Below are 12001 nucleotides of genomic sequence, written 5' to 3'. Positions count from 1 at the left end.
CCCCCCCTCGCAAAATTATAAATTGAGGGCTTGGGGATGACTAGGAAGGGGGAATAAGAGAAATCTTGATGAGGACGAGACGTTGATCGAGGAGGAGACTCTATTCTATGAGACGAAGAGATATTATTCCATTCAACCCAAGGAAATGGAGCTCCCCCTCATGACATCATCAATGATGTCATTAGAAGCGCTCAAAGAAAGCATTTTCTCTTTGTGATCGATGATGCCACTAAAAAACACTAAAAAGGTCTTCTCTTTTATCCCCCCCTTGCAAAACTATAAATTGAGGGCTTGAGGATGACCAAGAAGGGGGAACAAGAGAAATCTTGACGAGGACAAGATGCTAATTAAGAAGGAGGAGACTCTATTTTACGAGATGAAGAGATATTATTGCATTCAAACTAAGGAAGGGGATACACTGAAGATCTCTCTTCCCCTTCTACTCTAATCTGAGAAGAGAAGGCACTGAAGAACTCTATCCTATTCTATCAATCCGGTTAGAAGTCATACCTCTACTCTCGTCCCTATTCTGTCTATTAGAGAGAGAGAAGTATTATGCTCCACGAGGTAAGAAGAACCATCCGTGAGGCCTACATCATTGAATCTTACAATAACCATCATCATCATCGAGAGTCTTACACCTTTGCCAACCGGTATTACTGCCGTGTTCTTCTTTTTCTACGAATCACATTTCTATCATGGCCTCGAAGAAAAATAATTCAAAAGTAAAAATCATGAAAAAGAATTCAAAAGGAGAAATTGTGAATGACCCTACTAATGTGGAAGCAACAATTGGAATTGCGAGCACAGGAGTCACTAACGGAGTCATTGGCATGGATAACAAACCTTTACCAATTTCGATACCACAGGTTTTTTCTAAAATTTCTATCTGAATTCAATTGAAATAAGATAAGTCTCTTAAGAAATATTGCAATCTTAGAGTATTCACTTAATAAATTATTAGAACATCTTATAGGCTAGAAACTGTTAGGGAAACTATGAAATTCTAGAATTCAAGAGAAATCATGAGGAATTTTTCAAGATGGATTTATTAATAACAAACCCTGAAGAAATTAGTCAAGGATATAGTCTAATTTAGAAGCTTTGATATAAGATTTTAAGACCGGAAATATCTCTAAGTTGAAGAAACAGACTTAAGGCCAAGAAACTTGGTTACAAGAATAAACCTTAAACTGGGAAGTTAAAGACCCCAAAATCTAGATACCCTTAGTTAAATTCCAAGGGGAAGAGTTCATTATGTGAAATTCAAGTATCGATTGCTACTAGATTAATCATCACTTGAAAGTTGCATGATTTATTGAAGTCGTAGCTACTTGAAGACATCAATCTTGTTTGTGATTTTCTAGATTAGATCTTGATTGAATTAAGTATTGGAACATATATAAATTGAGGAGCCCTATACCTTCCCCAAGGATAGGTGCTGAATCCCCATACCAAGTGGGGATGTTTTAATTGCCACGAAAGCATGGACCGACTTCGATGGTGAGAGGTCTCCCAATAGGGATCATATTAAGTAAGAGGTGGTTAAGGTGCCATGAGGGCTCTGGCTAGTAAATCCTTTATGCACCTAGGAACTACTTGGTCCCCTTATGGCCCAAGTTCTACTTGGAACACCTAAAAACACTAGCTATAGGTGGATTTGATCTTGGTGACGCGCAGATTGTTTGAAATTAGAGTTGTAGCATTGGAATCTGTGCACAAGAGGGAGAAGAGAGCTCAAAATACAAGAACAAAATCTTGCTTACTAAGTTGCTTAGAGTACAACTTGGATACACTCTCCCACACTTGATAGTGACCCATAGGTTGTTTATATAGCCTTTGCCAAGCTAGGGTTAGGGTTTCCCCTGCCCTTAGGGCTATTCACACTCATCTGCCCTTATACTCCCTTGCTTATAGTGGGTTCCTATGCCTATCTTCTAACACAGATGCACCAGATGAGGCAGCACATAAAATTGTACTTTTTCTCATGTATGGGTGGGAGAACACACATTATGGAACATAATCAATGAAATTGTTTTCTTATGATTGTATGTCAGTGAGTAAATTACGCAAACGAACAACTATACATAAAAGGATTCTTTTTAATAAATGAAGCTGTTTTTATATGTTTCACGTAATGTGGTAGGTAATTAGATAACTAAGAACTTCTATAGAGGGAAGTGGGTGGATGGATTCTCGATGAATCCAATCCTATGGCAGGGTGGTTTCGGTTAGCCGATAGGTTTCCTCAAAAACAAATGCTAGGAAGAAACTCTAGGAAGGGCAGATTAGCTGACTTACCTAGGGTTTTGTCTCAGAACCCGAATTGTAAATTATCTTAGGGGAAAGGTACGACAGTTGTGCCAGAGCACTGTGAGGGATTTCATAAATCCTTAGTCTAATACTGGAAAAAAGCGTTGCACTCCATGAAGAACCAAGGATAATGGCAGTTCCTCCTTCCTGACAAGAAGCCTCTTGGAGGACACCTCCGGATGTGAGCTACTTGTTGATAGGTTACTATTAGGTTAATTAGGAACCTTCAGGTTGGTCCTCCGTGGAAAATGGCAGGACGTTTCCCCTACGGGATAGACCTAGGGTTATAGAGACGGAAAAAATCCAATCATTTTGGTTAGAGTACGGATGGTGATAATTGGAAGGTAAACTCTTAGCGACTACTAAAACATTACTCCTTAGGTAATAAAGGCGGGTATGTTACAATAGTAGTGGAGATAGGGATGTTGGAGTAGCAAAAAGCCTTCTTAAATATAGTTCTAAATGTCACCTAGTCAAGAGAAGAAGAAACAATTGAGGAACTCAAAAAGAAATTGGAGTTGGAAAGGAGAGCACTTCAATATGGACTCCATGCAAAGGCACCCAAACCTAGCACTAGCTTAGTAGTGGAGGAATAAAGAGTGTATATGATCATGGTTGAATTAACCATGCAAGAACTTGAATTGCTAGGATTTGGGGAGCTAGAGCAATGAGGATAGTCTCTTTTGAAGAGCCGAGAGAGTCAATGTATGAAGAGGGGTTGGACTTTGAGCTTGACCACGTTGAAAAAGAGCATCCACATGAATGAAGCCCCCCTCTTTAAACACAAGTGCAACTAGAAGAGCAAGGGGAGGAAACCATACCCCCCAAGAGAGAATGGTAAAATGAGGCACAAGTGGAGAGAACATGTAGAGCTAGCACAAAGAAAACTTTAAGCCAAGTTGTTATAAGTTCCTCACATGGCCATCCCTCATCAAGAAGAGGAGTGTGATCTTGTGAACGAGAGCCATGAACTTGCAAAATGGGAGTAGTGGGAGAATTGTAGTCAACCATTTGAATTCACCTTCACTTTCCCTCAAACACTAGATAGAGTATTATCTCCTAGGGTAGTGGAGGAAGAAGTGATAGAGCTCTCAACTAGGCTGGGTCAAAGGAGAGAATTAGACACCCCACAAGATGGCAACAAGAGTCTATAGATTACTAGGAGGACAATGTAGTGGATGTGCCTTGGAAAGTGGAGGAGTATGAAGCACAACCTAAGTAGCAGAGAAAAATCTAGGACTCTAGCCTAGATGCTTGGATGTCATTCTGTACCATGCTACCATACGAGATGAATGATCCTACCTACGTGCCCTACCCATGGAGAATTTGAGTTGATTTCAATAAGGAGGTGCATGATTGGTATGAATTCCCTAAGATCTATAATGTAAATGCCATGTCTCTAGAGAAATGGTTAACCTTTAATGAGAGGAACCTCTACCCATCCATAGCAGCCTTCCTCCTAGAATTCTCCTCTTGCCCAAATCTTGCCTTCATCACCACTTGTACTTATCTTTTCCTCTTGCAAGTATTACTAAAACAAAAGCTTACTATAGAGGAAGAGCAATTACTGCCCCTCTTCTTTGAGATTAATGCAAGGATAAATAGCTGCACAATGGCCTACTTGATGAGGAGAGTCACCCTCTTGATAACATTTTGTATGAGCTTAATAGAAGATATAAGCAATAGGAACTTTATTGGGTGCAACCACCCATTTTTTTCCACCATGCTCCTCAATGTAAGAATCAACTTGAAGGGATGTGTACAGAGTAGAGTTTTCCTAGGCAAATCCCTCAAGTCCCTTGTAGCTTAGCCCCTACCAAAGAACGGGATGCCACTTAACATACTCTCCTCTAATATTTATTTAAAAAAAGAAAAAGAAAAGGAAAGGAAAGAAGTGAAAAAGAAGTGTTGCAACCACTATACCTAGGGACCACCCTAGCCCCTCCCTCACTTCACAACTTAGGGCACATCAAGGGCATGACATTTTGATAGATCAATCTCCCTAAGTCACTACAGCACCTTCCTTTACTTGAATTTCTCCCTCTCTGTGTGTTGCTATTGTAGACATATATATGTGTTTGTGTGTGTGTGTATGTGTACATAGAGAGAGAGAGAGAGAGAGAGAGAGAGAGAGAGAGAGAGAGAGAGAGAGAGAGAGAGAGAGAGAGAGAGAGAGAGAGAGAGAGAGAGAGAGAGAGAGAGAGAGAGAGAGAGAGAGAGAGAGAGAGAGAGAGAGAGAGAGAGAGAGAGAGAGAGAGAGAGAGAGAGAGAGAGAGAGAGAGAGAGAGAGAGAGCATCATCAGTTCTTTCTCTAAAAAAGAGAGTGAGAGTTATAAGAGAGCATTTTTAAAACTCAAATTTGATAGGTTTGATGTATGATGTAAGTTCAAGAGGTCTTTGGAGGTTTGAGGCCTCCTTAACCTACAACCAAACTAATATACTAAAGATAGATTTTAAGACATGATTTATATTTAAAAGTGATTATATTTAAAGCATGGTGGGTTATGCATATCCAAGAAATGAATATGATCTCAATATTGAAGGCATGTGAGAACCATTTCAATAGGTCCCATCTTTGGTAAAACAAAAGCTCAAAGAAGAAAAGATATAGATTATAGCATAGGGGTGAGCAAGAGGAAATTAAAACATATCACAAGTTTGTTTGAAAACCTTTTATTCTAACTAGACAAAAGTATGGTTGATAAAGCAATTATTTTTTAAGATAGTATTGTTTGTATTAAAGGAAATAAACTTTCTATCATGGCCATTAACCTTTCAAAATGACATTATTGAAGAATTTTCTTGCAAATTAAGGAGTCGATTGTTGGGGGCCTTGTGTAAATTTGAAATGAATACACCATTAGCATAGAATTAATTAGTGAATGGAAAGTTCACATTTTAGGCTTGAATAGCTAGCTTCATTGAGTAACAAGCAACAACCTTTATTTTGTTGCTTGCAAATGTCTTAAAGAGATGGAATGAGTGAAATAAATTCAGCTTGCAACTTTCAACAATTTTTAAGAACTTAGGGCTATTTATATCATTGTAATAAAATTGAGAAGGGATATGGTTGAAACACTTACTTACCATTTATTTTAAGTTAAATCCAAAACTATCCAAATCATAATCCACCACATGTAGTGTAATCATGAGAAGTGTAGATTTGAGAGTCAAAGAGGTGGAAAAAGCCTTTATTCTCATCGGTGTCTAAAAACATGCTTCAAGTTGTAATGATATATGGTTAAGGCAAGGAAGGAAAGTTCAATCTCTATAGGGAAACACTACCAAAGAGAGTTTGGGAGAGATATGCCTTAAGCAAATGATAATTGTTTTAGGAGCAATTTGAAGTAGAATATTTAACATGATTTCAATCATTTGACAAGTATAGATGGTAATTATATAGGTGGCAAAGGCATTAATGATCATTATTATCTAAAACTTTGCGCATGGTTGGTACAAAATATCTTTGTGGAAAGGAAAGTCCAATCGAAAGAAAAAGACAGCCAAGAAAAGTTTGCTAGAGATATCTCTTGATGCAAGAAAAGTTTATTAGAGATATGTCATGAGCAAAAAAGAAGTCTTGTAGGAGTGATTTGAAGTGGAATATATTGATTAGGGGATTATGAGAGAGAGAGAGAGAGAGAGAGAGAGAGAGAGAGAGAGAGAGAGAGAGAGAGAGAGAGAGAGAGAGAGAGAGAGAGAGAGAGAGAGAGAGAGAGAGAGAGAGAGAGAGAGAGAGAGAGAGAGAGAGAGAGGTAAAATAAAATGAAAAGAGGAGAGAAAGTTTGAGAGAAAGAAAGATAAATTGAAAAATTTGCAAAATATATAGAAAGAGGAGCGATAACATTAGGAAATTAATTAGCTTTGGAGTAATTGGATTGCTCCAACAAGTGTGCACATCAACAAGAGATTAAAGCACTTTAAAGTCAAAGTGGATTCTAGTTTTGTAGGAGGAATTGAGGGCCTTAAAACAGATTTTGTATTTTCTTTACTATAACCATCTCGTGAGTTTTTCAAGTGTGAAGTTCAAATATTCTTAACTAGCACTAGGTGACATAAATGGCAATATTTTGGAAAAATCTACATTACTTGTAGGATTGGTCTTTTTTTATCCTTCCCATCAATGGATTCATTTTCTTGGAATTGTTTTCCTTTGCTTTCTTTAGGGTGAAAATGGTGAGTTTTTTTGCGTCTTATTATTGAATATTATTGGGTTCTAAAAAGTTGCTATCATCCCATGTCAATAACACTATATTAATCTAGACAATTTCCCGTTAGTAAGCTCACAACCATTCCTATAAGTGAAAATATGCATTGTAATAGCAAATAAATTTCCAAAAATCACTAAATTACTTACATGCTTCTGGGTAAAACATCATGTGCCAAACGATAAAGGACAAGAACCAAAATTTATAAAAATCATTAACAATTGTGAGTTTGATGTGAATGGGTATATGTGGATGTGCCCTATCCTTAAGCATTTTTTGAAGATTTGATACCATAGGCCTTTTAGAAACCTCATTGTCCTCACGCACAAGGACACAAGCTAATACACCCACAATGAGTTAGCATAAACATAATCATGTACTTTTTGCTAGCTATAGGTCATAGGTAGTCATTTGTAATATGTAAATATAGGTTACATGTTTCCCCCTAACATGACAAGAAAGCTACAAAAGAGGGCACTATAAATACATCACATTAGTTTCCCAATTAATGCAAAACTAATCAAAATTATTATTTACATAACAAATCGATGTGTATTCTATCCCTCAATTTGATAAAATATGAAGGAATTAAAGCTTACACAATATTCTTTGATCCAATGATCTTGGTTTGAGACTAAAATTAATGAAGAAAATGGACCATTATTATGTATCTTTTCGATAAGGATTTTAGAAACATTTGCATGTACCCAATGCTAAGTAACCAACGATAAGCATGCCACTCAAACATTCCTACCTACACATCTTGTTAAAACCTACTTTAGATCACATCGATTAATTAACATATCTTGTTCTCGCATTTTATTTTGTGACTACCTTGGATCTTTTTTTTCGAGCACCTACCATGCTCAAAGTGCATTTGTCATCTAAAAATTTCAAGTTACCTTCGATACATACACATACACATGTACATGTGCGTGTGCGTGCGGGGAGGGAGAGAGAGAGAGAGAGAGAGAGAGAGAGAGAGAGAGAGAGAGAGAGAGAGAGAGAGAGAGAGAGAGAGAGAGAGAGAGAGAGAGAGAGAGAGAGAGAGAGAGAGAGAGAGAGAGAGAGAGAGAGAGAGAGAGAGAGAGAGAGAGAGAGAGAGAGACTCATCATAGGCATTAAAAATGTATGGAGTACAATACTCTAACATCCATCTTGTATATCATAAGGGTGAAAATGTAGAGGTACATTCTTATAATGTAGGCAAATTGCATTGTATGATACATAATGGAGGATGGAGTATAGTCTTGAAATGTTTATTCTATGAAGATGGATGCTAGAATTCATTCTTCATGCATCTTGATATGTGAAACGCGTGCGTGCACACACACACACACACACACACACACACACACTCTCTCTCTCTCTCTCTCTCTCTCTCTCTCTCTCTCTCTCTCTCTCTCTCTCTCTCTCTCTCTCTCTCTCTCTCTCTCTCTCTCTCTTTCTCTCTCTGTCTCTACGATTTGAACTTTCAACAATGCATTCCACACTCTCTCCCTCTCACACTTTCTACAATATGAATTTTCCACAATGCATTCCCCAATGATCCACATAGCAATCCATCTCTATACGCTGACTTTGCATAGATTATCTTGATTTCAATGACTTCAGCTTTAAAATGGAAAGGCATGGAAGTTTTATTAGCAAGCTTTTGGAACATGTAGTGTTTTCCATAATATAGTCGGTTGTACTTTTGATTTTTCATTTATTTAGTAAAACTTACATAGAGAAATAATGGTGACTAATGAATACAAAATCTGCCATTTGGATTTTCTTGGATTACTTTTAATGTTTCTAGCTTTGAACAACATCAATAATTGGACAAAACATTAGTAGTAGCACATGAATTTGCATAAATGATGATGGTGACTGCAACATCGCTATTACAACCCTCATGTCATTGATGCCACAACAAGATTGTTCAATTAAAAGTGGAGTTTTTCTCAACAAGATTGTTCCCATTGAAGCTTGTTGAGCCCTTGAACCTAATTTGATTCAATCCTTCTACTACTAATATATTGAACTATCTTGTGGTGAAAACACTTGAGAGAAAAGTGAAAGTAAAAAATTTGCCTTACCTCCCTAAGATCTTAGTGGTAACTTTAGGCTTCTTAAATAGAAAATGGAGAGTGCATTTTATGAATAAAATTCAAAAAGTTTTAGCAACACACTCTACAACATCATTCTCTCTCTTCTTTTCCTTTTGTAATGTGTTACCCAAGCTATTCCTCGGCGGTACGTTCTTAGTAGCCCATCAAGAGATGTCCTAGGTGTCAAGATTGTGGGAGAGATGGAAGGAGTCTCACTTGTAGCTTTCTCGCTTGCACAATGGGGGAATACACACAAAGGTGGAGGCTCAAAACAATTTTCCTCTTCTTAGTTGTGTAAGCCAAAAAGAACTCTTGTACATAGAAATAGAAGAACCCTATATATGGGTCTCAAACCAAACTCAACTCACTAAGGTGGCATACTAACTGAGCCACGAACTAGAGTAGATAATGCACAATGGTCACCCTGGCATATCAGGAGTGGAGCTCGATATCTCAACACTCTCAATCCCAATTCCTGCACACCAAGCAGATCTCTGAACTTGCACAACTTGTCTGTGCTCAATGCCTTCGTAAATATGTCAGCTACATGATCCTCTGTGCTGACATAAACTAGATCAATAAGACCTAGTAAAACTCTCTCTTGCACATAGTGATAATGCACCTCAATGTGCTTTGTTCTAGCATGATAGACTGGGTTATTTGCCAAGTGTATACTACTCATGTTGTCACAATAAATGACAGCTGGCCCATTTGTAGACTGATGAATATCATAAAGTACCTTATGCAACCAAGCTACCTCACATGCAGCCATTGCTGCACCCATGTACTCAGCCTCTGTGCTCGACAAGGCAACTGTAGGTTGTTTCTTGCTGTTCCAAGTGACAGCAGCACTCCCAAAAGAGAACACATATCCACTTGTAGATCGTCTATCAGAAATACTACCAGCCCAATCAGCATCAGTGTATCCATGCAACTGTATCTGAATCCCAGTCTCATAAAACAGTCCATACTGCAATGTGGACTTCACATACCCGAGTATGCGTCTAGCCGCATCCAAATGCGGTTTCCTTGGAGCCTGCATAAACTGACTTACCAATCCAACAACATAGCTCAAATCTGGCCTGGTAATAGTCATATAAATCAAACTTCATACTATGCGTCTGTACATAGTAGGGTCTTCTAGAAGCTCACTTGCATCTATGCTCAGCTTCACATTCTGCTCCAAAGGAACTGAAGTAGGCTTACAGCCTGTCATTCCATATTTGGACAGCATATCCAATCCATACTGCCTCTACAAGAGCCATATCCCACTTGGTGATCTAATCACCTCAATGCCCAAGAAATAACGCAGCTCTCCCAAATCCTTCATCTCAAACTTCTACTTCAATAGCATTTTCACATGAAGGATATCTTCATCACTATCACCTGTGATAATCAAATCATCAACATAAATGATAAGCAGCATAATACCTTTCTCTGTTTTTCTCACATAAAGTGAGAAATCTGCCTTGGAAATCTGAAAGCCAATAGTGATAAGATACTGTCCTATCTTGTCAGACCATGCTCTAGGTGCTTGCTTCAAGCCATACAAGGCTTTCTTCAACCTGCAAACAAAATCAGGATGAACAACATGCACATAACTTGGTGGCTGCTCCATATAGACCTCTTCTTGCAAATCGCCATGCAAGAAGGCATTCTTTACATCCATCTGATGTAAAAACCATCCCTTTGATGCAGCCATAGCAATGACTGCTCTTACGGTTGACATCCTTGCAACCAGACCGAATGTTTCTTCATAATCAATGCCATATGTTTGTGCATACCCCTTGACTACTAATCTTGTCTTGTATCTGTTCATAGAACCATCTGCATTGTGCTTCACCTTATAAACCCACTTAGAACCAATTGCATTCATATCTTTAGGCAAAGGTACCAATTCCCATATAGCATTTGCTTCCAAAGCATCCATTTCTTCATCCATGGCTTTCTCCCATTTTTCTTTTCCCATGGCTTGCTCAAAAGAAGTGGGTTTTGGTTCCTGTATCACTTTGACTATATAGGCATAGTGAATGGCTGTAAATCCATCATATTTTAGCCTATATATAGGATATCTAGCTTTGGTAGACCTGCGCAAAGTAGGCTCACTTTGAGATGCTCTCAAAACATCCCTGGTCTTCCTTACTGTAGGTGTAACAACAGAAGGAATACCCAACTCATCATCAATGCTCTGTTCTGAGCCACTGGATTCACCATCCACATAAGAGTGACCTGCATTCACATCAAACATGGACTGATCTACCTTCTCTTTTCCTTTTTGTGATACCTACATACCACTATCTACATTGCTTTGAGAAGATTCTCCTGATCTCAATCTGCCTGTCTATTGTGAAGAATGTGAACCACTGCTAGAGGACACTCCAGGTCCACTAATATCTTGTGACTGCTGCTGTGAATTCTGTGCAGCATTACCATTTTGTGCATCTACATTATCAATCACATTTACTGGTTTATACCAGCTACTCATCTCATCAAAAACAACATCTATGCTCAATGTAAACTTACGGTTAGAAGGGTTATAGCATCTATACCCTTTCTACATGCAGAGAGTAACCAATAAAGATGCACTTCTAAGCTTTTGGATCCAACTTGGATCTCAACTCATCTGGCACATGAACATAGGCAATGCAACAAAAAATTTTCAAATGAGAAATATCTGGTTTCCTACCAGTATACCTCTCCTCTAGAGTCATGCCATGTATTGCTATAGTGGGAGTCCTGTTCATTATGTAGACTGCTGTAGCAACTACTTGAGCCCAATAAAAATCTGGCAGGTCTGTTTCGTTGAGCATGGCACGAGATACCTCTCCAATATGCTTGTTTTTCCTTTCTGCAATTCCATTTTGTTGTGGGGTATGACTGCATGAATATTGCTGCTTTATGCCATGCTCCTGCAAGAACCTTGCAAACTCATTTGAGAGGTACTCTCCCCCTCCATCTGACCTTAGGCATTTTATTTGTAGGCCTGTTTCTTTTTCAACCATCGCTTTAAGAGTTTTGAAATGCCCAAAAACTTCACTTTTCTTTTTCATAAAATACACCCAAACTTTTCTGCTATAGTCATCAGTAAAACTGACAAAATAATGATAGTCTCCAAGAGATGCAGCTTTACTTGTCCACACATCAGAGTGGATTAATTCCAATGGCTTCTTACTCTCTTGAACATGTCTAGGAAATGGTTTCCTTGCCTGTTTTCCAAACTGACAGGCTTCACATACCTTATGCATTTCTGCAACCTTGAATTTCGGTAAACCTGCAACAATATTTTGGGCCTGCATTGATTTAAGTCGCTGTACATTAACATGAACAATGCGTTTATGCCAGATATCAATATCTGCAACTACACCGGTCCCATGTGCAAACATTCTT

This window comes from Lygodium microphyllum, chromosome 7 (genome assembly GCF_053477565.2).
Source record: "Lygodium microphyllum isolate KBCC chromosome 7, Lygodium_microphyllum_v1.1.10, whole genome shotgun sequence".
NCBI classification, from domain to species: Eukaryota; Viridiplantae; Streptophyta; class Polypodiopsida; order Schizaeales; family Lygodiaceae; genus Lygodium; species Lygodium microphyllum.
The sequence above is the reverse complement of the archived record's forward strand: the minus strand, read 5'-3'. Positions refer to the sequence as shown.